The sequence below is a fragment of the Coenobita brevimanus genome, chromosome 71 (assembly GCF_032717465.1).
Source record: "Coenobita brevimanus isolate Jiangsu-jjx chromosome 71, ASM3271746v2, whole genome shotgun sequence".
NCBI lineage: Eukaryota > Metazoa > Arthropoda > Malacostraca > Decapoda > Coenobitidae > Coenobita > Coenobita brevimanus.
The window spans coordinates 26,728,829-26,755,416 of record NC_137024.1 but is presented as its reverse complement, the minus strand read 5'-3'; the positions used below and the strand labels follow the sequence as shown (position 1 = coordinate 26,755,416).

The 26,588-nt window shown below is 50.5% G+C and overlaps 1 pseudogene; it reads left to right on the top strand.

The window, feature by feature from the left end:
- Positions 1-26,256, top strand: LOC145406712 (uncharacterized; annotated as a pseudogene).
- Positions 26,257-26,588: the final 332 nt, after the last annotated feature.

The following is a 26,588-nucleotide window of genomic DNA, read 5'->3' as shown; positions in this document are numbered from 1 at the left end:
ATGGAGATTATCGAGAGGAATAAGGGAGGTCAGAAACTGTGTTACAGTGAATACATGTATACCAAGCAGTGGTCAAGAGCTAAAACGATTCGGTGGCGGTGCGTCAAGCGAACACTATCGTGCAAAGGGGCCTTAGTAACTTCTCTTGAAAATGAAAATCCAAAACTTGTGATGGAACACAACCACGATGGTGACGAAAGTTATAAAGCAGCAAAACGTAAATCTAGAATGAAAACATTGGCTAAAACTACTCAAGATAAACCTGGTCAAATATACGCCCAAACTGCTTTAGCCATGGAAAAGAAGCTCAGGCTCATTTCGTATATAAAGAACATTGTAAAAGACTCATTCAGCATCATCAAAGCGACAATCAACCTCGTGACCCTACTACATTACAGGAACTTGTTATTTCAGGTGAATGGGCGTCAAATGGTGGAGCAGATCCACAATCATTCTTGATAATTATACGACAACGGTCCAGTGTAGAGAAGTGTGGCCGTATGCAGCTTACTCAGCCCCCAGAATATGGCTCCTCCCACTTTTCTTCGTGTCTACGTCACTTGGAAACTGATTCTGTGTGTGTGTGTGTGTGTGTGTGTGTGTGTGTGTGTGTGTGTGTGTGTGTGTGTGTGTGTTCTTACTTAATTGTTCTTATCTAATTTTATCTTTACAGCAATGAGTCAAGCTCGTACTGTCCCGTGTCTTAAACCATATTTATCGTACATATCCTTAAATTTGTGAATTGTTTTGGCACACACTATTTCATTCGACAGTGCATTCCATTGATCAATTGCTCTGTTTGGGAAACTGAATTTCCTTACGTCTTTATCACCTCTCTTCTTATGCAGTTTTTTGCAGTGTCCTCTTGCTGATGCTTCTCCATATGTTAAATAATCATTTATGTCTATTTTCTCCTTCCCTGATATGCACTTATATAGCATTATCATGTCACCTCTTTCCCTTCTTTCCTGTAGTGTTGGTAGATTCAGTTTATTTAGTCTTTCTTCGTAGCTTAGGTCCCTTAAGCTTGGTATCCATCTTGTAGCGGCCCTTTGAACTTTTTCAATCTTGTCTATGTGTTTTTTGAGATAAGGACTCCAGACTACTGATGCATATTCCAGGGTTGGTCTAATGAATGATGTTATTATCCTTCTTAGCATGTCTTCATTTATGTATGTGAATGCTAAAATGCCCGCCGTGCCCGCCGCCGGACCTCCCACCTCACCACCCCCACCCCACCATCGGGCCGCCACCGCACCACCACCCCAGGAGGACACAACGGTGGGGTTAGTGACCCCAATCAAGAGGGTCACCAGGACATTACGATCCTGGGCCCTTGTTCCCCGCAATTGCCCCAACCCCAGGTGACCAGGGAAAGGAAACTACATTGCGGGCGGAGCAATGGTCAGAATAGGGGTGGGACTGAACAAGATTCAGTCCCAGGTAACACCGTATTGACAGCTTTGTTACACCCTCTAAGGCAGGAGGCCCAAGGGCAGGAGGCCCAAGGCTACGGCCTAACAAAGTGTACAAAGGGTAAGGCGACCCAAGGCTACGGCCTAACAAAGTGTACAAAGGGTAAGGCGACCCAAGGCTCCGGCCTTAGTACACCAGAGAGAGAGAGTTGCCCCAGTGCATCCCTTTCTTGCTGTTCTCCCCTTCAGGAGCAACACCGCGCCGACGGTCTATATACGTGGCGGGGAAGGAGCGGCCTTGTACGCCCTTCAGCTGTTCCTGATCGGACAGATCAGCTTCCGGCTATGGCCAGAGTAAGGACCAGGGTAAAGAGCCCCTGCTACCGTACGTGTAGCCCTTCCCTATTACGGGAGCAACACCGCGCCGATGGTCTATATACGTGGTGGGGAAGGAGCGGCCTAGTACGCCCTTCAGTTGCTCTCAGTAAAACCGGTAGGCACTTGGCTCCGGCCGGGGCACGTACCAGGGTAGAGAAGCCCCTGAAGGTAGTTTCAGTTAGTACTGGAGAGAGTGTGGCCTCTGTCCCCCTCACTCCGGCTTGTCCCCTACTAAGGGAGCAACACCGCACCAACGGTCTATATACGTGGTGGGGAAGGAGCGGCCTAGTACGCCCTTTAGTTGTTCCTCGTACGCCGGGCAAGTCCACGGCTACAGCCAGCGTACGTACCAGGGTAAGGCAACCCAAGGCTCCGGCCTCAGAACGTACTAGAGAGGACACGAGTGACGTAAGTCCTTCTCCAGCCTCTTTCCCTTGTGGAAGCCCTTCGTCACCACCCGGGAATATAGCCCTGGAGGAGACGCTAGAGTGGTGGCAAGGCCCAATATCGGATCCACGCTTGGGAGTTCCTTGTTCCTGACCGAGCCCCGAAGAAGACGCTGCCACAGCCCAGTCCTGATGGCGCCTCTCCCTCTTGGTGCCCGCAGTCCCATGACACCCAGGCCAGACTCTCCAGCTCCTGACGAAGGCGATCCGGGCTCCCTCACTCCACGGAGCCAAAGACGACAGGCCTGACTACTCCGGCTGTTTGTTCCCAGTCCCGAGGGCCACCTATCAGGTCAAGGCCCCCAGACCAGAGGGCCTCCCTCCACCACACCGACGCGGCCCCAGCACGAGGGCCGCCTATCAGGTCGAGGCCCCCAGACGGGAGAGCCTCCCTGCACCCCACCTACGAGTGTGACTCAGAGTGAACGTTACCCAGGACATATAGGAAAATAGTGACTCTCCCCCCCTTGTGTCAAGAACAAGTCGGGAAAAAGAACAGTGAACAGTGAGTAAGTGAAGAACAGTGTAGTTGACAGTAGCCCACAAGAACTCGGTGTTGGCAGGGCAGAGAATGAACTTTATTGTAATTATCCCAGTCCCCCCATATAAGAGAAGTTTCTGTGAACACCTGAGGTAAGGGTGCGCGGGCCCGTCAAAAGCCTGAATGTGAGTGTCGCCGTGACAAGGTGACGATGTCAAGTGTCGCTATCCGCACCCTACCTCATTTATAGTAATATTTCCCATACAGACTCCCAATCTTGTTTATTCCCTTTGTGAACCATTCTATATATATCCTGCCTAAAAGTGACACATAAACAATACCATAGATAATTCAAGATCTCCCTGTATGAACATTGTAGTGTGTGCTAAGTGTAACTCTATTTTGTGGTGCTGAATATTAACTCTGTGTCTGTTCCCCTGTATCTCAAATATCACTCTACGTGTATTGGTACGGTTAGAATTAAGGTAATAGATGTGTTAAGGTATACTGCCTGGTTTTTATGTCCTGTTCCTTTGTTGGTGCTTTACTTCCGGTCTAGAAAGAGGAACCCGCTTCAGTAGCTAGTGTTTTTACGACGAGAAGTCGCCATAAAAACAGCAGCATAACACTGGTGGCAGGCGGTGGTTCTGGATCCGAGTAAAAGCACGGAGGAACGATAAAAATGAAACTTGCACAATGGCAGCCAAACCGCACATCCAATTACCGAGATTCAACCCGGACCAATGCGACATAGAAGTATATTTAGATATGGTCAAACCCCTCCTAGACATAGGGTTCGACTCAGAGAAAAAATTGCAGTCACATTACCTAACCTGGGAAAAATAATTGCCACTGTCGCACCAAAAATCGTCCCAGAACTGTAATGGGATCAATTCTCACAAATGGTGAGACAGGCTTTCACGCCATCAATAGGCAGATTTGTCGCCCTCTCTCAACTCGACGCCCTCACCTACGATGGGAACCTGGACGACACATTCATCCAGGCTCGGCGCCTCGTCAGCGCCGCTTATCCCGAGGCACCTACAAATGCCCGAGATATACATACATTTAATGCCCTGCTGAGGATTCTCCCTAGCACAGTCAGGGAGCACTTCTCAATCTATGATCTCTCAGGGGACATGGAAAACGACCTGCAACTCGTCAGACGTCTCCTCGCCGCCCGTCCCATACCACAACCACTCCACGCGGTGACAAGATTCCTGACGAAACACAACCCTCCACCCAAACCTAAGCTGCCGCCTCACCAGTCAACTACAGAGCCAACTCCTACTGTGCCCAGGGCTTACCCGCAGAAAAAGCGCCCCAACCCCAAGGAACTAGGCAATCCCGTCACTATTAATCCTTGGGAGTTCACGGCCTGCAGTCGCACCTGCCCCCTGCACGACATAAGAGAACAGCTAAAGGCTAGCAGGCGCAGAAACTTTCACCAAGGGTGCAAGAAAGTCTCCTCCCTAGACGACGACGCCCCAGAAGACGATGCACCGCCAACACTCTACTCGGGAATGGACGACGACGACGACCACGACGACCCCACTCCTCAGCAGATGGAATTTTAGGCCCACCCCCGCATCTCCCCACAGTGGTGGGGGCCACCTCACACAGCTACAGACCCCCAGTCTACAACAAGATTTGGCTGAACGGGGTCAAGGCACAATTACTGGTAGATATGGGAGCATCCAGATCATGCCTCTACTCCCACTTCTACTCCCGCCACATCTCTGCATTTGGCCCCCTTCTCCCCACTTCAGCCAACCTCGTCGACGCGGGGGATGGCCCCCTGCCTATCCGTGGGGAAACACGGGCCCTTCAAACCAACACCCACCAACGAGTATCCACTAACCACCCATTCATCATATTCGACTCGACATGCGATCAATATGATGGATATCTTGGGCTGGACCTCCTCCAAAAACTCCACGCCACCATTGACTGCCATCAGCGCCGCCTCCACTTCAGTCCAGCCCGCCCCAACCAAGCATCAATCAACAAGAAAAAAAAATCTCATCGAAGAAAAAGCAAGAACACCACCCCCCTCCTCACCATGCAAACACACACAACCAACGAACATTCACCTGCCCCAACCCACCTGTACATCTGACCCCAACCCAACCTCACACAACGCCTCACTTCATCCCCCTCCATCACCCCCCCCCACCACACATCATCTGGACCCCTCCCCATCTTTTCCTGCCACTATCGCCTCCTCAGTCACCATTCCACCCCACCATGAAGCTTGGGTAAAACTGAACAGACCTTCAGGTACCTCCGTCCTCTTCTCACCATCCTTCCCCACCGGACCACTCTCCTCCTGTTTAGTAAGCCCTACCTTCCATGCCCCACATGCCCATGAAATCCGTATCGCCAACCTCGCCACAACCCCACTAACCCTACCAAGAGTACTCGTCATCAGCGACACAGAAGAAGCCAAACCATGCCAAGCACCACCCCCCGACCATCCCACTCTCCCCGACCTACCATCACACCTATCCCCTTCCCAAACCAACAGCCTCCGACAACTCCTCCTGGACTTTCAGGACCTGTTCTCCTCTGGCCCAACCGACCTTGGCCACACTACCTATCTCAGCCATGAGATACACACGACCGGACCTCCAATTCGCCAACCATCACGACAAAAAAATCCAAAACAACAGGCAGAAGAAGACCGGCAGGTCCAGGATATGCTCGATGCCAGCGTTATCTCCAACTCCACTAGCCCATGGTCCTCACCTGTTGTACTCGTACGGAAGAAAGATGGGACTATGCGCTTTTGCGTAGACTACCGCCGAGTCAATGACGTCGCTATCAAAGACGCTACGCCCCTACCCAGAATCGACGACTCGCTTGACTCCCTACATGGGTCAACCTGGTTCTCGACCCTAGACCTGCAATCGGGTTATTGGCAAGTCCCTCTACATCCCGACGACAAACACAAAACTGCCTTCTCAACATCAAACGGGAAGCATTATGAATTCAACGTTCTTCCCTTCAGACTCTGCAACGCCCCTGCCACATTCTCCCGCCTGATGGAGTCAGTTCTCAGCGGACTAACCTGGGAGACTTGTTTGGCGTATCTAGACGACGTCATCATTTTCAGTCATACCTGGGCTGACCACCTCCACCGCCTCAAACAAGTGTTCCACCATATACGCCAGGCAGGACTAAAACTAAAACCAACAAAGTGCGTTTTGGCCGAGAGGTCGGTCTCTTTCCTTGGACATCTAATTAACGCTGAAGGCATCTCCCCAGACCCAGAAAAACTACGTGCAATCGCCGTCATTGCCCTACCTTGTGACGTGCACGAAACTAGAGCCTTCCTAGGGCTAACATCATACTACAGGCGGTTTGTCAAAGGATTTGCAGATATCGCCAAACCCCTACACGACCTAACAAAAAAAGGCGAGCCGTTCGTATGGACCGAACCAAGAAAAACTGCATTCACCACCCTCAAGTCCAAGTTAACCTCTGCCCCAGTAGTCTCTTTCCCAGATTACAACCTCCCATTCCGCCTGTATACCGACGTATCACTCATCGCCATAGGGGCTGTCCTTGCACAAGTACAAGATGACCGTGAACATATCATCGCCTGTGCCAGCCGCACCCTAAATCCTGCAGAAAGAAACTACGTGGCCACCAAACGCAAGTGCCTGGGAATCATCTGGTCCCTCGAATACTTTCGCTCCTACATCTCAGGCACCCATGTGATAGTCATTACGGACCACCAATCCCTGCAATGGTTACGTCAGTCAAACAACACCAACGCACAACTTATACGATGGCGAGAAACACTCGAGGAGTATGATTTCGAGATCTCATACCGACCAGGCAAACTCCACACAAACGCCGACGCCCTGTCCCGTCTACCAATCAATGCAATCTCGACAGAGCCAGACCTAGTCCAAATGTGGCACAACAAACAACGCCCTGGATCCCACCGAACACATTCGCTAAACTCCACCCACATGGCGAACACCTGTTCGATTCAAACGGACATGTCGTCCTAAGCCCCACCACTGCCCACGACACCATGCTCCACCTCCATGCCCATAACGGCATCCACCTGGGAACTAAAAAACTCCTACAAGTCTTTTCCGACATGTACTGGACACCTAACCCATCCACCATCGTCAAGAACATTATACAATCCTGCCAAGCCTGTGCTTTAAGAAAGGACATCACCCGAACACCCGGCCCTTCAGGAAAATTAACAGCACGGAAACCGTGGCAACTACTTTCCTTAGACGTCGTCGGCCCCCTCACACCCAAAGCAGGGTACAAATACATAATCACATTCGTGGATGTGTATTCAAAGTTTATCATCGCATGCCCCGCCAAAGATCACAGTGCAGTATCAGTTGCCAATGCCCTCACCCGCCATGTCTTCCCATATTTTGGTATTCCCCAAGCACTGCACTCAGATAATGCCCCAGAATTTACTGGAAAAGTCTGGGAAGAACTGGCGAACATATTTGGATACCACATCTCCCACTCATCCCCCTACTGGCCCCAAGGTAACAGCATCTGCGAGAGAAGCCATCGCTCCCTCATGAACCAGGTCCGCACACGCATTATGCAAACAAGGAACGAAGACTGGCCTGCCCGCATCAAGATTATCCAATGGGATTTAAACACATGCCCATGAGAAGACGGGATAACTCCACATGAAAGAGTTTTGGGGGAATCGCCACTACTCCTGCCACTCCGCCACCACCTACAGCCACCCACCCCACCCTCCACTACCGATCCTCTCCACCACCTCAAACGCCGCCTCCACCACCTACACTCTCAACAAGACCTGGCACCCGACACGACCCACTCCAACCCATACAAACCTGGTCAGTCCGTAGTCATTGCACACCTGCCCACCCCCTCCAAAACCTACCTCTGATTTAATGGACCCTTCAAAATTGTTTGAGTACCCAACCCATACCAAGTCATTATAGATCAACAGGGGCAACACCGCACATACAGAAATCGCCACATGTGACCCTTCCACCCACCCACCGCTGACCACCCACGCGCCCGGCCAACCTGCACCCCTGCCCGCACACCTGTCCATCCAGACCTTTCTCAGAATTACCCCCCAGACTCCTACTCCAACTCCTTCTCACCCCCTCCCTCCACCTCACCAACAACCAGCCCACCCCCCGACACCCCACCATCACCGGCCAAGACCGCCACCCCTTCACAACTCACAACTCACCTCCCTAACACCTGTCCACCCACCACCTCCCAACCCATACCTCCCACATCACCACCACCACCCCAAAGCCACCACCCCCGCAGACCTCACCACTCACCACCCCACCACCTCCACACCCACCACCCCACCACCCCCCTCCCCCTTGTCCATTCTCATTATACGCGCCACACCGCACCGCCACCCGCCTCCCCCCCTAACAGCCGCACGCCCTCACCACCACCACGTGCACAACCACCATCGCCACCCACACCCACCATCACTACCACCACCACCAGATCAGGACGCCTCTCACGCCCACCCTTGAGGTACACCCCAACACCTTCGCCTATCACACACCCATCCGGGCACCCACCACCTCCACATACCCCCTCCGCCCCAAACACCTCCCCCATAACCCTCCCCCTCCACCAAGCACGATGGAATCCTCCCAAGTCCCAATTCCCCAAAGGACGACGCTCCTCCCACCGAATCATTCCCCATAAAACCACCAACCTCCCGTCACTCTCCAGCATTCAGCTTTCATCTCTCCACCAGGCACCATTCCCCGAGACGAAAGTGACGAAAGTGCATTGGCTATCCCATGACCGCCCACATGCCAGAATCCGGAACACCCACCACCTGCTCCAACTCCTACGCCGGACCGACCATCCGTCCTCCCTCCGGCTCACTCTCAACCCCCATCAGGAGCCGAACACCTTCACCACTCACGGGTCAGCGGCCCAACACCTCACCCCGGCCCACCAGACATCCACCTCCACCACCTACCACCTCCAGTCACGGGGTCGTGACTTCTACAATGCGGAGGGTGATAAAATACCCGCCGTGCCCGCCGCCGGACCTCCCACCTCACCACCCCCCACCCCACCACCGGGCCGCCACTGCACCACCACCCCAGGAGGACACAACGGTGGGGTTAGTGACCCCAATCAAGAGGGTCACCAGGACATCACGATCCTGGGCCCTTCGTCCCCGCAATTGCCCCAACCCCAGGTGACCAGGGAAAGGAAACTACATTGCGGGCGGAGCAATGGTCAGAATAGGGGTGGGACTGAACAAGATTCAGTCCCAGGTAACACTGTATTGACGGCTTTGTTATGCCCTCTAGGGCAGGAGGCCCAAGGGCAGGAGGCCCAAGGCTACGGCCTAACAAAGTGTACAAAGGGTAAGGCGACCCAAGGCTCCGGCCTTAGTACACCAGAGAGAGAGAGTTGCCCCAGTGCATCCCTCTCTTGCTGTTCTCCCCTTCAGGAGCAACACCGCGCCGACGGTCTATATACGTGGTGGGGAAGGAGCAGCCTTGTATGCCCTTCAGTTGTTCCTGATCGGACAGATCAGCTTCCGGCTACGGCCAGAGTACGGACCAGGGTAAAGAGCCCCTGTTACCGTACATGTAGCCCTTCCCTATTACGGGAGCAACACCGCGCCGATGGTCTATATACATGGCGGGGAAGGAGCAGCCTAGTACGCCCTTCAGTTGCTCTCAGTAAAACGGGTAGACACTCGGCTCCGGCCGGGGCACATACCAGGGTAGAGAAGACCCTGAAGGTAGTTTCAGTTCCTACTGGAGAGAGTGTGGCCTCTGTGCCCCTCACTCCGGCTTGTCCCCTACTACGGGAGCAACACTGCGCTGACGGTCTATATACGTGGTGGGGAAGGAGCGGCCTAGTACGCCCTTCAGTTGTTCCTCGTTCGCTGGGCAAGTCCACGGCTACAGCCAGAGTATGTACCAGGGTAAGGCGACCCAAGGCTCCAGCCTCAGGACGTACTAGAGAGGACACGAGTGACACAAGTCCTTCTCCAGCCTCTTTCCCTTGTGGAAGCCCTTCGTCACCACCTGAGAATATAGTCCCAGAGGAGACGCTAGAGTGGTGGCAAGGCCCGATATCGGACTTACCGCCCACGCCCGGAAGTTCCTTGTTCCTGCCCGAGCCCCGAAGGAGACTCTGCCACAGCCCAGTCCTGACGGCGCCTCTCCCCCTTGGTGCCCGCAGTTCCAAGACACCCATGCCAGACTCTCCAGCTCCTGACGAAGGCGATCCGGGCTCCCTCATTCCACGGAGCCAAAGACGACAGGCCTGACTACTCCGGCTGTTTGTTCCCAGTCCTGAGGGCCACCTATTAGGTCGAGGCCCCCAGACCAGAGGGCCTCCCTGCACCACACCGATGCGGCCCCAGCACGAGGGCCGCCTATCAGGTCGAGGCCCCCAGACGGGAGAACCTCCCTGCACCCCACCTACGAGTGTGACCCAGAGTGAACGTTACCCAGGAGATATAGGAAAATAGTGACTCTCCCCCCCCTGTGTCAAGAACAAGTCGGGAAAAAGAACAGTGAACAGTGAGTAAGTGAAGAACAGTATAGTTGATAGTAGCCCACAAGAACTCAGTGTTGGCAGGGCAGAGAATGAACTTTATTGTAATTATCCCAGTACCCCCATATAAGAGAAGTTTCTGTGAACACCTGAGGTAAGGGTGCGCAGGCCCGTCAAAAGCCTGAATGTGAGTGTCGCCGTGACAAGGTGACGATGTCAAGTGTCGCTATCCGCACCCTACCTCATTTATAGTAATATTTCCCATACAGACTCCCAATCTTGTTTATTCCCTTTGTGAACCATTCTATATATATCCTGCCTAAAAGTGACACATAAACAATACCATAGATAATTCAAGATCTCCCTGTATGAACATTGTAGTGTGTGCTAAGTGTAACTCTATTTTGTGGTGCTGAATATTAACTCTGTGTCTCTCTTCCCCTGTATCTCAAATATCACTCTATACGTGTATTGTTACGGTTAGAATTAAGGTAAAAGATTTCTTAAGGTATACTGCCTGGTTTTTATGTCCTGTTCCTTTGTTGGTGCTTTACTTCCGGTCTAGAAAGAGGACCCCGCTTCAGTAGCTATTGTTTTTACGACGAGAAGTCGCCATAAAAACACCAGCATAACAAATGCTATTCTCATATTTGCAAGCAGTGTATACATGTTCCGTACCTTCTCGCTGATGTGGTCAGCCGGAGATGGTCTGTTATTGATAATCACACCTAGGTCCTTCTCTCTTTCTGATGTGTAGAGGGTTTTATTTCCTAACTTATAACCCCAATCAGGTCTTTTTCCACTTTTACCAAACTTGATTACATGACACTTGTCCACACTGAATTCCATTTGCCATGTATTACTCCATTCATGAAGTTTATTTAATTCTTCTTGTAGCTCTTTACAAGAGTCTGTCTTAGTAATTCTCCTTTGTATTTTTGCATCATCTGCAAACATATTCAGATAGCTCTCATTTCCAGTGTTACCGTTTATATCATTTATATACACTAAAAACATGATTGGTGCCAGCACTGAACCCTGTGGTACTCCACTAGTCACTTCTTTCCGTGATGAGTAGTTTCCTCTTAGTACTGTTCTCATTTCTCTTTGTATGAGAAAATCTTGCATCCAACAAAACAGTTTGCCTCGAATTCCTCCTTGATGGTACAGTTTCCATAAAAGTCTTTCGTGTGGTACTGTGTCAAAAGCTTTCTTCATATCTAAATAGATACTGTCCATCCATCCTTCTCTTTCCTGTATTGTGTTTGTTACTCTGTCATAGTAGCTCAACAGATTAGTAACACATGATTTTCCTTTTCTGAAACCAAACTGTCTATCTGTTATCATACTGTGTTCTTCTAGATGATTTACCCAAGCTTTTCTTATAAGCTTTTCTAATACCTTTCTTACAACACTGGTCAGTGATACTGGTCGGTAGTTAAGTGGATTTTGTCTATTTCCTTTCTTGAATAAGGGGACAATATTTGCTTTCTTCCAATTATCAGGTAGTTTACCTTGACTCAAGGATTTCTTGAAAATTAAAAATAATGGTTTACTTAACTCCTTTGCACATTCTCGTAGTACCCAACATGAAATTTCATCAGGACCACTTGCTCTTCCTCTGTCTAATTTACTTAACTCCTCCTGTATTACTTTTTCTGCTATTTGTATATCTGGTAGTGTGTGTGGACATGCATGTTCCACATAATCCCTCTCAAAATTTTTTTCTTCTGTAAAACCTAATTGGAAATTCTTATTTAGTGCTTCACAAATATCTTTCTCTTGCGTATAAGTGATTCCCTCGTCCGTAATGGATTGTATTATATCTTTTACTTTGGTTTTACTTCTGATGTAGCTGTAAAACAGCTTTGGTTGATCACTACTTTTATTTATTATATCCTCCTCAAACTGTTTTTGGGCTGCCCTCCTTATTCTTGTATAATCGTTTCTTGCCTGTTTGTAATTATTATATGCCCTTTCACTACTGTGTCTTCTGTATCTATTCCACAAGAAATCTCTTCTTTCTTTTGATTTTTTACATTCTGTATTGAACCATTTCTGTATTTTCTTATCTGCTTCTTTATGCTGTGGGATGTACTTCTGGACTCCTATTTCATAAAATTCACAGAATTTTTTAGATACAGCATTTAAATCTTGTCCTCTAAGCTTATTTTCCCAATCAGCTTCTAAGAAATACTTCTTTAGGTCTTGATAATTTCCCTTTTTATAGTTTAGGCTCTTTTTGTAACTTTCATTGCTGTTAACTACGTCATATGCTATCCTGAAGTTGTAATTTAGTACTGCATGATCGCTTTTGCCGAGTGGAGGGTGATATATTAAACTGTCAATATCATTTTCTTGCCTAGTAAATATTAGATCTAGCACTGAAGGTACATCGAGTCCTCTTTTTCTGGTGGTTTCCCTCACATGTTGCGTTAAGAAAAACTCTTGCACGAGATCCAGAAGCTTTTGGTCCCAACAGCTTTCTTGGCTAATAATATCTAGAGTATTCCAATTTATATTTGTATTAAAATCTCCAGTTAGTATAATTCTTTCCGATTTCTCTTCCATTTTATGTAGTAATGATCTTAAACTCTGAATCGTACTCTCTCCCATGTGTTTGATCTGGGTCGCATGAACAAATTGGCTACGATTAACTTCCCTTCAGATGTGTTGATGTCTACTGCAATCAGTTCTACTTGTGATGGTATATCTAGTTTTATTTCCTTGACTTTTAGATTTTTCTTATTTAATATTATAATTCTTCCTCCTTTTTTTAAATTTCTGTCTCTTCTCCATATATTGTATTCCTCTAAGTTTAGTATGTCATTGGATATCCCTGGTGTTAATTTTGTTTCAGTTAGGCATATTATTTGTGGTTCATTTTCTCTGACATAATCATTCATCTCTAGTACTTTAGATACCATTCCATCCACATTTGAGTACATCAACTTTATCATCTTGTTTATATACTTGTCATGACATGGTTTTACTACCTTCCTCCTTTTTATTCCATCCTGTTTGTGTACAACTTTCATACCTGCAATCCTATTACTTTGTAAAAAAATTTGTTCTTCTCTTCTGATCGTCCCTCATTTTTTTGTTTTTGCTTCCTCCCTCTTCTCTTTCAGTAATTCCAGTTCCTCTTGTGTCAGGCATCTTTTTATCCATATATTTTTGAACTCCTCTTTTTCCATAAGATTCTTTGCATTTTTTAGTATCTCCTCCACAGTGTTTACACTCTGGAAAGTCACCTTTAGAGGTCTTGTCTTGCTTTTCTCGTATTTCCCTAACCTTTTGTGTTCCTCTATGTCTTTACTACAGATTTCCTCTGATACTTCTTTCAGTAAGCTCATTACATTTGCCATCTCCTTTTTGTCTCTTGTGATCTTGTTTTTACTTCTTCCTCTTCTATACCAGTGATTACTATAGATTTGTTTATATCTACTGAATCTCTGACTAACTTTGGATTGTTCTGGATTATTCTTTTCACTTCCTGTTTAATGCTTTTTTCCTCCACCCTTGTTTCTAAGTCTTTCTTTACTTTCACCATGTCAGCATACGTGGTTTCTACATCATTTTTGTAGCTTTGCACAGCTTCATTCACCTGTGTTATCTTCTCCTCAATATCACTGCTTTGGTCTATCAGACTGCTTACTTGCCTAATTGTCTCTGTATCATTTTTGAGCTCTTCCATAACACTTTCGTGATTGATTACTGTACTTGCCATTTCACTCATTTTTTTCCTAAGTGTACTCAGTTCAACTGTTAGTTCACTGATGGTTGTGTCTTTCTTGTTGGCCTCCCTTCCTAGTTTTCTATTTCTTCCTTTTGCAAGTGCAGCTGCTTCTTTATTTCATCAGTTTCATTTTTGAAAGCCATTTCTAGTTTGTGTACACGTTCAACCAGTCAATTGTGAGTCTCCACTTCAACCAGTTCTTGGTAGAAATCATCATTTTGCTTTCTACCTTTATCCCTTTTCTTTTCCATATTTGCTTTACTAAAGTATGTGTCCATTTTGCAATACTAAAAGCACAGTGTACTTACTGTACATTCCCTGGGGCAGTTGCAGTCTAAACAAACCTCAGCTGACTGAGCACATTCTTTCGCCTCTTGGTTCTCTTTTCTGTTTGAACAAGTCTTGTTTAAACTTTTTTTTTTTTTTCTTTTAATAATGAAAAATCATTTAGTCTAACCTGGTACAGAGCTTGACTCATATACAGATACTAATTTAGGTAATGTCACTGGCCGTGCTGGTTCGGTACGGAGCGCCGACCTCGCACGTCTGCTACCTCTGATTCCCACTGTGTGTGTGTGTGTATATATATATATATATATATATATAGATATATATATACATATATATATATATATATATATTTATAGATATATTTATATATTTATATTTATATATATAAATATTTATATATGTATATTTATTTATATATTTATATATATATATTTATATATATATATTTATGATTAAATATATTTATATATATATAAATATTTATATATATATTTATTTATCTTTTTATTTATATTTATATATATATATAAATTTTTATATCTAAATTTATATATCTATCTAAATATATATATTTATGTGTGTGTGTTTGTGTGTGTGTGTGTGTAAAGCTGTTTGCATGCATGAGACAGAGAGAGAGAGAGAGAGAGAGAGAGAGAGAGAGAGAGGCCGCACCTATTTCGTACCTTTGAGTCTCTACCCTGTTGGTCAGACAGTGACAACCGCATCGTTGCTTTTGCTAGTGAACAAACACTGCGATTGTTAGCGAGATCTGACCTCTGGATGATGGATGGCAGTTTTGCCATGGCCCCTCCTAAGTTCAAACAATTGTATGTCATTCGTGTTCCTCTGGGATCAACTGCTGCCTCCATTGTTTATGTATTCCTGCAACACAAGACCCAAGACACTTATGAGGAACTTTTCAAGGCAGTTCTTGATAAATGTGGGGAATACCTCCTATATCCAGACCCTTCAACCATTATGCTTGACTTCGAACAAGCAACTTCAAAAGCCATCACAGCAATTCTCGGAACAGAAGTGACCATTCGTTGTTGTTTCTATCATTTGACACGGTCATCCTGGAGAAAAATACAGGAGTTGGGATTGTCTACTCTCTACAAGGAAAGTGAGGAAATAAAGTTGTTTTGTGGTATGGTTGGCAGTCTAGCTTTTTGTTATGCGGGGTGTTTTTAGTCCGACCTCTCGTCCTAAAAACGCCCGGGACTGAGCGGGGTCCTCTCTCCGGACCAGAAATAAAGCACCAACAGAGGAACAGGGCATAAAAACTCGGCAGTACACCTTAACACATCTATTGCATTAGTTCAATACACATTACAATATAAGAACAGAGAGACACTGGATGTGGCATGAACAGGAAGACAGAGCGGGTTTACTTACACACAATGTACACAATACACACAAGAATGTCAAGGGCAGAATTCACTTATATATATATAGGTGCTGGGAATTACTAGAACATGGCATCGGTATTATAAACAGTGAATAATTGTCATTTAGTGTTCTGGACCGGAAGCACAACATATGATTGGAACAAAAGGTCAGTTTGGCTTATACTTGCATACACTTGTTACAGCACGCGGCACGTCACCAGGAACTGCCATTTAGCCGTGGCGACACTGTTATACTGGTTTTCTCGTTCTTTTGCCACTCTTGGAGTTTCTTTACATCCAGTCATTTTCCTATATATGTTCACTGACCCTTGTTTGCGCCTTGATGTTCACTGAAATAGTGCGTTACTTTATATTATTTCCCTCACTGTTTCACTGTCAATTTTATCACTGTCTCTAGGGCTTACATTTATGCATGACAGGCGAGATGCGTTGAAGTCGCCATTAAAGCCAGGGTCCCTGGGCTAACAGAGGTGGCGCCCGGGCGTGGGAGGGGGCCCTCTTGGGGAACCATCCTGTAGGAGGCAGTGGACCACCTGCAGGGGCGTCGTTGCCAGGGCCTGCTTCGTCAGGGGGGTGCAGGGAGGCCCTTCCGTGTGGGGACCTCGACCTGATAGGTGGCCCTCGTGTTGGGGCCTCGTCGGTGGGGTGCAGGGTGGCCCTCCGGTCTGGGGCCCTCGACTTGATAGGTGGCCCTCAGAGCTGGGGCCAAATAACTCCAGGAGCCGGGCCTGCCGCCTCTTACTCCTGGCGGAGGGCCATTGGGGAGTGGAGCCCGGACGGCTCTGCTCTGGGGCCTCCTGACTGGCTCTGGAGGTCCGGATGCTGCGGTCGCCTGTAGGGCGGGGCGCCATCAGGAGTGAGCTGCGGCACCTCTTCCGTGGGGCGTCTGTCAGGGGCCGAGGTCGTCCAGGGGTCGGCTGGAGGATTGGAACAGGACCACGCCACCATTCTAGGAACGGCAGCATCTCCGGGGAACCACACCTGGAGGGAGAGAGAGAAGGGCGTCCCGAGCAACCAACAGGTAGTGGGCCGGCTGCACAAGGGACCTTCCCCTCCAGGAGAACCCTAGGAACTGCAGATGAAGGGCGTACGATGGCCACTCTTTCCCCCACACGTACGATGGCAGTGTTGGCGGTTCCGCAGCTCCTAAGGCCAGCAGCTGAAGGGCGTATAGTGACCACTCCTTCCCCCACACATACGATGGCCATTGTGGCGGTGCTGCTCCCGAAGGAGTAAAAGGTAGATGAGGGGCGTACGATGGCCGCTCCCTCCCCAGTATGTACGATGGCCGTTACTGCGGCTCTGCCTGCCCGACAGGAAGTAACTGAAGGGCGTACGGTGGCCGCTCCTTCCCCCACACGTACAATGGCCGTTGTGGCGGTGTTACTCCCGTAGGAGGAGAAAGTGGATGAGGGGCGTATGATGGCCGCTCCCTCCCTGACACATATGATGGCCGTGTTCGCGGTTCCACTTCTCCTTTCTTTGCCTGTCGGTGTGTGCTCAATAGCTACTCCACCGAGGATGTCTCCAGATGAGTCTGTAACTGAATGGCATACGATGGCCGCTTCTTCCCTCACACATACGATGGCAGTTGTGGCAGTGTTACAGGGGGAAACAACTGGGGGGCGTACGATGGCCGCTCCCTCCCTGGTACGTATGATGACCGTATCCACGGTGTTGTTTGGGACTGTTTCTGGAGCAGTCCCACCCCAAACCTGGTGAAGGCTGCCCCGCTCGCAGGGTCGTCTCTTCTTTCTGTGTGGTCGTTGTTGGGTCAGTTCCGTGGAATAGGGATTCAAGGTGGGGGCGCCCCAGCTCCCTTCTCGCTCCAGGTCAGTCTTACCCTGCCCTGGCCTGCCATGGTGTCCTCCTGGGGTGGTGGTGGGGCTGGGAGTCGGCAGTGGGGTGGGGGGTGGCTGGGTGGTTGGTCCGGCGGCGGTGGAGGTGTGTATTTTACAACCTCCATGGTCAAGAAGTCACGGCCCCGTGACTGGAGGTGGTATGTGCTGGTGGTGGACGTCTGGTGAGCCGGTTGGATGTACTGGAGGAGGGTGGTCCAGTGGTAAGTGGTGGTGTTTGGCTCCTGGTGGGGGTTGAGGGTGAGCCGGAGTGACGAAGGCTGCGTGGTGTGGCGTAGGATTCGGAGGAGTTCTTGGGTCCTCCGTAGTCTGATGGGTGGGCGGTCGTATGGGCACCATAGTATGCGGTCGATTCTCATCTCTGGAGGTGGTGCTTGGTGCAGAGGTAGAGGCTGTATGCTGATGAGGGAGGAGGTGTTGGGTCTTTTATGTGGGAGGATATGGTGGGAGGAGCACTGTCCTTTGGGGAATTGGGAATTGGGAACTTTCCACCTTGCTTGATGGATGGGGAGCATGATGGGGGTGGTGTTGGGGGTATGGGTGGTATGTGTTGGGGAATGTGAGGTAGTAGGGGAGGTAGGTGTTGGTGTTGGGGTGTATCTTGATGGTGGGCGTGAGAGGCGTCATGATCTGGTGGTAGTGGTGGTGAGGGTGGGTGTTGGTGGTGAAGGTGGGGAGGCATGTGGTGGCATGGGCGTTCTAATTTGGTCAGGGGCGGTTGTGGGTGAGGGTGTGGGGTGTCGTGTGTAGTGAGAATGGCCAGTGGGTAAGGGGTGGGCAGGAGTGGGTGCGTGGGTGGTGCGGTTGGCAGGTGGAGTATGTACACGTGGTGGGTCAGTAGGTGTTGTGCTGTGTGGGGTGGTGGGTGGAGGAGTGCGGGAGGGGTGTAGGGGCGGTGGTGGTGGTGCGGTGGTGTTGGGTGCGGTTTCCGTCTGGCGATGGGGTGTGGGGTGGGTGGTGGGCACCGCGGGTGGTGGTTGAGAGTGGCGTGGTGGAGATGGTGGTGTGGGCGCAGGGGAATCATGGATAGTTGGAGGTGGTGAGGGGTCAGAATCTCAGAATCGGAGAGAGTTGGTGGTGGGTCGGGTGTCAGTGTAGGGGGTGGCGGGGTGGCAGTGGGTGAGGCAGAGGGGGAATGAGAAGGAGTAGGTGTATGAATCAGGGGGGTGATTCTTGGAAGATGCCGAGGCGGGTGGTGCGTGGCAGGAGGTGTGTGGCGTGCGGCTGAGTGTGGGTTCATTGTTGGTGGGGCGGAAGGGACACAGGTGCCTGTTGCGGTATGTGCGTGTTTGTCCTTGGTGGTTGATAGTGACTTGGTAGGGGTTGGGGATGTTGGTGATAGTGAAGGGAGTTTTGCTGGAGGTTGGCAGACGTGCCACGACGACGGAATCTCCTGGTTTGTAGGGGTTGGAGGGGAGTGTGTCGAGTTGTAGGTCCTGTTGGGCTTGGAGGTGGTGGAGACGTTTTTTGAGGGATGTAGGAGATCAGTGGTGGAGGGTGGGGCGGGGGGTTGGAGGTGTTAACGGAGGGGTAGGAGGAGTGGGCCTTCCCCAAAGACTCGCTCGTGGGGTGTTACACAGTCATCTCTGGGGCATGTGTTGAGGCCCCACTGCACAATTTTGACGTGGACTGGCCAATCGTCGTTGCCTGTTTGCATGATTCTGGTTCTGACTTGGTTTAGGAGGGATGTATGACTTCTCTTGCAGACATTGTTTCCCTGTGGCCAGTATGGAGAGGAGTGGGAAATATGGTAACCAAAGATTGTTGCGAGTTCCTCCCAGATCTTGCCATTATCTGAATGTAGGGCTTGGGGAATCCTGAAGTAGGGAAAGACATGGCGGACTAATGCGTCGGTGACTGTGACGGCGCTGTGGTCTTTAGCGGGGCAGGCAATGATGAATTTTGAATAAACATCAACGAAGGTGACGATGTATTTGTATCCCGCTTTAGGTACGAGGGAGTTGACGACATCAACTGAGAGTAGCTGCCATTGTTTTTGAGCCGTCAGTTTCCCCGATGGTCCAGGCGTGCATGTGATATCCTTCCCTAAGGCACAGGCTCGGCATACTTGAATGATGTTTTTGGCGATGTTTGAGGGGTTTGGTGTCCAATATATGTCGTTGAAGACTTGCATAAGCTTTTTTGTGCCAAGATGAATGCCATTGTCGGCGTGAAAGTGGAGCATGGCATTGTGTGCAGTGTCAGGGTCGAGGACGATGTGGCCATCTGGGTTGAAAAGTTGATTGCCTTGCTGGTAGAGTTTGGTGAAGGTACGTGGCGGGATCCAGATGGGGCATTATTTATTCCGCCATATTTGAATTAGGTCGGTGTCGGGGCGAATAGCGCCGATGGGGAGGCAGGAAAGGGCATCAGCATTGGTGTGTAGTTTCCCGGGCCGGTAGGATATTTCGAAATCGAATTCCTCCAGAGCCTCTCGCCAACAAATGAGTTGGGCGTTGGTGGTGTTAGATTGTCGTAGCCATTGAAGTGATTGGTGATCTGTAATAATGACTACGTGGGTGCCGGGGATGTATGAACAGATATAGTCCAACGCCCAGACGATACCAAGGCACTCACGCTTGGTGGCAGCGTAATTCCATTCGGTTTAATTGAGGGTGCGGCTGGCACAGGCGATGATGTGTTCTTGCCCATCCTGTACCTGAGCGAGTACAACCCCTATGGCAATGAGGGAGACATCGGTGTAAAGACGGAAGGGGAGGTTGTAGTCTGGGAATGCTACAATGGGGGCTGAGATGAGTTTTGATTTGAGGGTGGTAAATGCTGTTTTCCTTGCATACGTCCACGCGAATGGTTCGCCCTTATTTGTGAGGTCGTGTAAGGGTTTAGCGATGTCCACAAAGCCTTTGAAAAAACATTGGTAGTAGGACATTATGCCTAGGAAGGCCAGCGTTTCGTGAACGTCTTTGGGTAGAGGGAGGTTGGCTATGGCGTGGAGTTTGTCAGGATCGGGAGAGATGCCCTCGGCTCCGATCACGTGCCCTAGGAAGGAGACGGATCATTTGGCTAGGACGCATTTGGATGGTTTCAGTTTAAGTCCGGCCTGGCGTATACGTATGAAGACTTGTTTGAGGCGGTGGAGGTGGTCTGCCCAAGTACTGCTGAATACTATGACGTCGTCAAGATACGCCAGGCAGATCTCCCAGGTAAGGCCGCTCAGGACCGATTCCATGAGACGGGAAAATGTACCTGAGGCATTGCAGAGTCCAAAGGGGAGGACGTTGAACTCGTAGTGTTTGCCGTTTGAGATTGAGAAGGCCGTTTTTTGTTTGTCTTCTGGGTGGACGGGGACCTGCCAGTAACCTGATTGCAGGTCGAGGATGGAAAACCACGATGAGCCGTGTAATGAGTCGAGGGAAACGTCCATTCGGGGTAGGGGTGTGGCGTCCTTGGTGGTAACATCATTGAGCTGGAGGTAATCCACACAGAACCGCATGGTGCCAATGCGGTTGCCATCTTTTTTTCTAACCAGCACGACGGGGGAGGACCATGGGCTGGTGAAGGTAGAAATAACGCTGGCATTGAGCATGTCCTGGACCTGCTGGTCTTCCTCTGCTCGCTGGTTGGGGTTTTTGTGGCGTGAGGGTTGACGAATGGGTGGGCTGGTGGTGTGGATCTCGTGGTTGTGATAGGTAGTGTAGCCGATGTCTGTTGGGCCTGATGAGAAAAGGTCTTGAAAATCCAGGAGTAACTGTCAGAGGCTGTTAGTTTGGGAGGTGGAGAGGTGGGAAGGTAGAGTAGGTAGAGTGGGAGGGGTGGAGGGAGGTGATTCATAGGATTCTGCCTCCTCCATGTCGTCTACAATCAATCCCTGTTGTAGGGTAAGTGGTGTGGCGGCAAGGTTCGCGATGCGGACCGCACGGACTTGGGGGGGGGAGGAAGGTTGGGGACACTAAACAGGATGAGAGGGGTCCGGTTGGTAGGGCTGGGGAGAAGAGGACTGAGGTACCAGAGGGTCTGTTGAGTTGTAACCAAGCCTCATGGTGGGGTGGAATGGTGATAGCCGAAGCGATGGTGGCGGGAAAAGTTGGAAGTGAAAGTGGAATAGGTGAGGGAGAGCGTGAGGGGTGGGGGTGAGGAGGTGAGATGTGGGGTGATGGGATTGGTGGGTTGCATGTGCAGAATGGTTGGGGGAGATGAGTGGTGGGTGATGATGGTGTGTGTATGGAGCGTGAAGGGTTATGTTGTTGTTTTTTTTGGGAGGGGGTGTTGGGGACTGGACAGAAGTGGAGGCGGCGTTGGTAACAGTCGATGGTGGTGTGCAGCTTCTGTAGGAGGTCCAGCCCCAGGTACCCGTCATATGCACGGCAGGTGGAGTCATAGACACTGAAGGGATGTCTGGTGGAAGCTTGTTGGTGAGTTTCAGTCCGCAGGGCCCGTGTTTCTCCACAGATAGGCAGAGGCCGTCCCCTGCGTCTACGAGGTTGGCTGAGGTGGAGAGAAGGGGGCCAAAGGCGGAACTGTGGCGGGAGTAAAAGTGTGAGTACAGGCATGACCTGGCAGTTCCCATGTCCACCAGTAGCCTTGCCTTGACCCCGTTCAGAAGTATTTTGTCGTAGACTAGGGGTCTGTACTTGTGTGAAGTGGCCCCCGCCACCGTGGGGGGGCGGACCTAAAATTCCATCTGCTGAGTGTGGTCTTCCTCTTCGGGCTCCTCGTCACCTGGCTCTGAGTATATTATGGGTGGGGCGTCATCTTGTGGGGCATCGTCTTCCAGGGAGGATACCTTTCGGCGACCTTGTGTGAAGGGCCTGCGTCAGCTAGCTTTCAGTTGTTCCCTGATGTCGTGCAGAGGGCAGGTGCGACTGCATGTCGTAAATTCCCAGGGGTTGATGGAAATGAGATTGTGATTTTCCCTGGGGTTAGGACGTTTCTTCTGGGGGTGGGCCCTGGGGATGGTGAATGATGGCTCCATGGTAGGCCGGGTAGGTGGCGTCCTAGGTTTGGGTGGTGGAGCCTTGGTGGTGGGGAATTTGCTCACAGCGTGGATAGGCTGGGGCATGAGGTGGGCAGCAAGGAGGTGTCGTACAAGTTGTAGATCACGATCCATATTGCCAGAGGGATCATGGATAGTAAAATGCTCCCTGACTGCGCTTGGGAGGATTCTCAGCAGGGTATTAAGGGTGTGTTGATCCCGAGTGGCTGCGGTTGCTTTGGGATAGGCGGCGGTGACGAGTCGCCGTGCCTGGACGAAAGTGTTGTCTAGGCTACCGTCATAGGTGAGGGTGTCAAGTTGCGACAGGGTGACAACTTTGCCCAGTGAAGGCGTGGCGGCCTGTTTCATGATGTGTGAGAATTGATCCTATGTTAATTCCGGGACGATTTTTGAGGCAACAGTTGCAATTACTTTTGACCAGGCTGGGTAGTGTGACTGCTGTTTTCTCTCTGTCAGTGTCAAACCCAATATCTAAGAGAGGTTTTATCATATCCAAGCAGATGTCAATGTCATATTGTTCAGGATTGAACTTTGGCAATTGGATGTGAGGTTTGGCTGCCATTGTGCAAGTTTCCCTGATTGTGTTCCTCCGTGCTTTAATCAGCCACGAGTGTTATGCGGGGTGTTTTTAGTCCGACCTCTCATCCTAAAAATGCTCGCGACTGACCGGGGTCCTCTCTCCGGACCAGAAATAAAGCACCAACAGAGGAACAGGGCATAAAAACTTGGCAGTACATCTTAACACATCTGTTGCATTAGTTCAGTACTCCTTACAGTATAAGAACAGAGAGACACTGAATATGGCATGAACAGGAAGACAGAGCGGGTTTACTAACACACAGTGTACACAATACACACAAGAATGTCAAGGGCAGAATTCAATTATATATATAGGTGTTGGGAATTACTAGAACATGGCATCGGTATTATAAACAGTGAATAATTGTCATTTAGTGTTCTGGACCGGATGCACAATATATGATCAGAACAAAGGGTCAGGTTGGCTTATATTTGCATACACTTGTTACAGCACGCGGCATGTCACCAGGAAGTCACTTAGCCGCGGTGACACTGTTATACTGGTTTTCTCATTCTTTTGCCACTGTTGGAGTTTCTTTACATCCAGTCACTTTACTATGTATGTTCACTGACCCTTGTTTGCTGCCTTGGTGTTCACTGAGATAGTGCATTACTTTATATTATTTCCCTTGCTGTTTTGCTGTCACTTTTATCACTGCCTCTGGGGCTTACATTTATGCATAACAGGCGAGATGCATTGAAGTCGCCACTAAAGCCCGGGTCCCTGGGCTAACAGAGGTGGTGCCCAGACATGGGAGGGGACCCTCTTGGGGAACCCTCCTGCAGGAGGCAGTGGACCACCCGCAGGGGCATCGTCACCCGGGCCTGCTTCGTCAGGGGGGTGCAGGGAGGCCCTTCCGTCTGGGGACCTCGACCCGATAGGTGGCCCTCGTGTTGGGGCCTTATCGGTGGGGTGCAGGGTGGCCCTCCGGTCTGGGGGTCTCGACCTGATAGGTGGCCCTTGGGGCTGGGGCCAAATAATTCCAGGAGCCGGGCCTGCCGCCTCTTACTCCTGGCGGAGGGCCATGGGGGAGTGGGGCCCGGACGGCCCTACTCTGGGGCCTGCTGACTGGCCCTGGAGGTCCGGATGCTGCGGTCGCCTGTAGGGCGAGGCGTCGTCAGGAGTGAGCTGCGGCACCTCTTCCATGGGGCATCCATCAGGGGCCGGGGTCGTCCAGGGGTCAGCTGCAGGACTGGGACAGGACCACGCCACCACTCTAGGAATGGCAGCACCTCCGGGGAACCACACCTGGAGGGAAAGAGAGAAGGGCGTCCCGCGCAGCCGAGAGGTAGTGGGCCGGCCGCACAAGGGACCTTCCCCTCCGGAAGAACTCTAGGAACTGCAGATGAAGGGCGTACGATGGCCACTCCTTCCCCCACATGTATGATGGCCATGTTGGCGGTTCTGCAGCTCCTAAGGGCAGCAGCTGTAGGGAGTACGGTGGCCGCTCCTTCCCCCACACGTACGATGGCCGTTGTGGCGGTGCTGCTCCCGAAGGAGTAAGAGGCAGATGAGGGGGGTACGATGGCCGCTCCCTCCCTGGTATGTACGATGGCCGTTACCACAGCTCTGCCTGCCCGACAGGAAGTAACTGAAGGATGTACGGTGGCCGCTCCTTCCCCCACACATATGATGGCCGTTGTAGCAGTGTTACTCCAGTAGGAGGAGGACAAAGTGGATGAGGGGTGTACAATGGCCGCTCCCTCCCCAACACTTACGATGGCCATGTTCGCGGTTCCACTTCTCCTTCCTTTGCCTGTCGGTGTGCGCTCAATAGCTACTCCACCGAGGCTGTCTCCAGATGGGTCTGTAACTGAAGGGCGTATGATGGCCACTCCTTCCCCCACACGTACGATGTCCGTTGTGGCAGTGTTACGGGGGGAAACAACTGAGGGGCGTACGATGGACGCTCCCTACCCGGTACGTATGATGGCCGTATCCGCGGTGTTGTTTGGGACTGTTTCTGGAGCAGTCCCACCCCGAACCTGGTGAAGACTTCCCCGCTCGCAGGGTCATCTCTTCTTTCTGCGTGGTCGTTGTTGGGTTGGTTTCGCGGAAGAGGGACTCAAGGTGGGGGCGCCCCGGCGCCCTTCTCACTCCGGGTCGGTCTTGCCCTTCCCTGGCCTGCCGTGGTGTCCTCCTGGGGTGGTGGTGGGGTTGGGATTCGGCAGTGGGGTGGGGGGTGGCAGGGTGGTTGGTTCGGCGGCGGCGAAGGTGTGTATTTTAAGTTTCTTCCTCTCGAGGTTGTATCTGCGGGCATGAATTACCTAAAAAATAACACACTTGAGGGCATGGAGCCCTTCTTCACCTACTTCGACCAGACTTAGGTAACAGGAACCTATACACATGGCCAAAGACAGCAAGATGACAACGAGATCCAAACGGTTCAGCCCCGTCGCATCCCTCCTCGGTTTCCTCAAGAAATTTGGAACATTCATGAGGCAACTATTCGAGATGAGTCTCGCACGAGCAACTTATGTGAGGGATGGAACAATCGACACAGCAGGCTAGTTGAGGTTAATGAAATGTTGGTTACTGGGTATTTATAACATTCAATATTATATAATGTTTTATTTTTTATATTCGAAGCATTAGGTCCTTGAGTTGCATACAATGCCTAGGTTAGGTAATAGATTGGTTATTTATGGTTTATACGATTCAAATTATTAAGTTTTACCTAGATCAATGCTCCATGGACAGACAATAATAATTTTGATTTATCATTATTATTTTGCTAGGTTGGTTGGTCACAGTCACCCAACGATATGGCATGCTATCCAGTGGATCCAAGCTGACCAAGCTGTTGTAGCTACTTTGATCCTGCAAGAATCTCGTGGTGAACCTCCCAAGAAACGACAGAAAAGAATATACAAGAATCTTCAGACAAGAATGATGAACATCAGTAATATGCCCGCCTGCACCGCTGGACCCCCCACACTGCTATGGAGCCGCAGCCCTACCCTGACCGTGGGAGGACACCACGGCAGGCCAGGTGAGTGCAGATCAACCCACAACAAGACAGGCGCCAGGGCGCCCCGACCTTGTGTCCCTCTTCCCCTCAACCTACCCAACCACGACGTCACGGGAATGCGGCACTATTTCTCAACCAGACCAACCCTCGGCAAGATTGGGGTGGGACTGCACCAGATACAGTCCCAGGCAGTGCCGCGGTAACAGCCATCGTCTGTACCGGGGAGGGAACGCCATCGTATGTCCCTCAGCTGTTTCCTCCTGCAGCGGCGTGGTAACGGCCATCATCTTTACCAGGGAAGGAACGGTCATCGTACGTCCTTCTGCTGTAGCCACATCTGGTGACCGCTGCAACGAGTTAGCTATTGAGCGCTTGCCGACTGGCACAGGAAGGAGGAATGGGACTGCGACAACAGCCATCGTCCGTGTCAGGGAGGGATTGGCCATCGTATGTCCCTCCCCCACTTACTCCTCCTACGGGAGTAGCCCTGGAGTCGGTGAGTTAGCTAATGAGCACTCATTGACAGAAGAAGGCA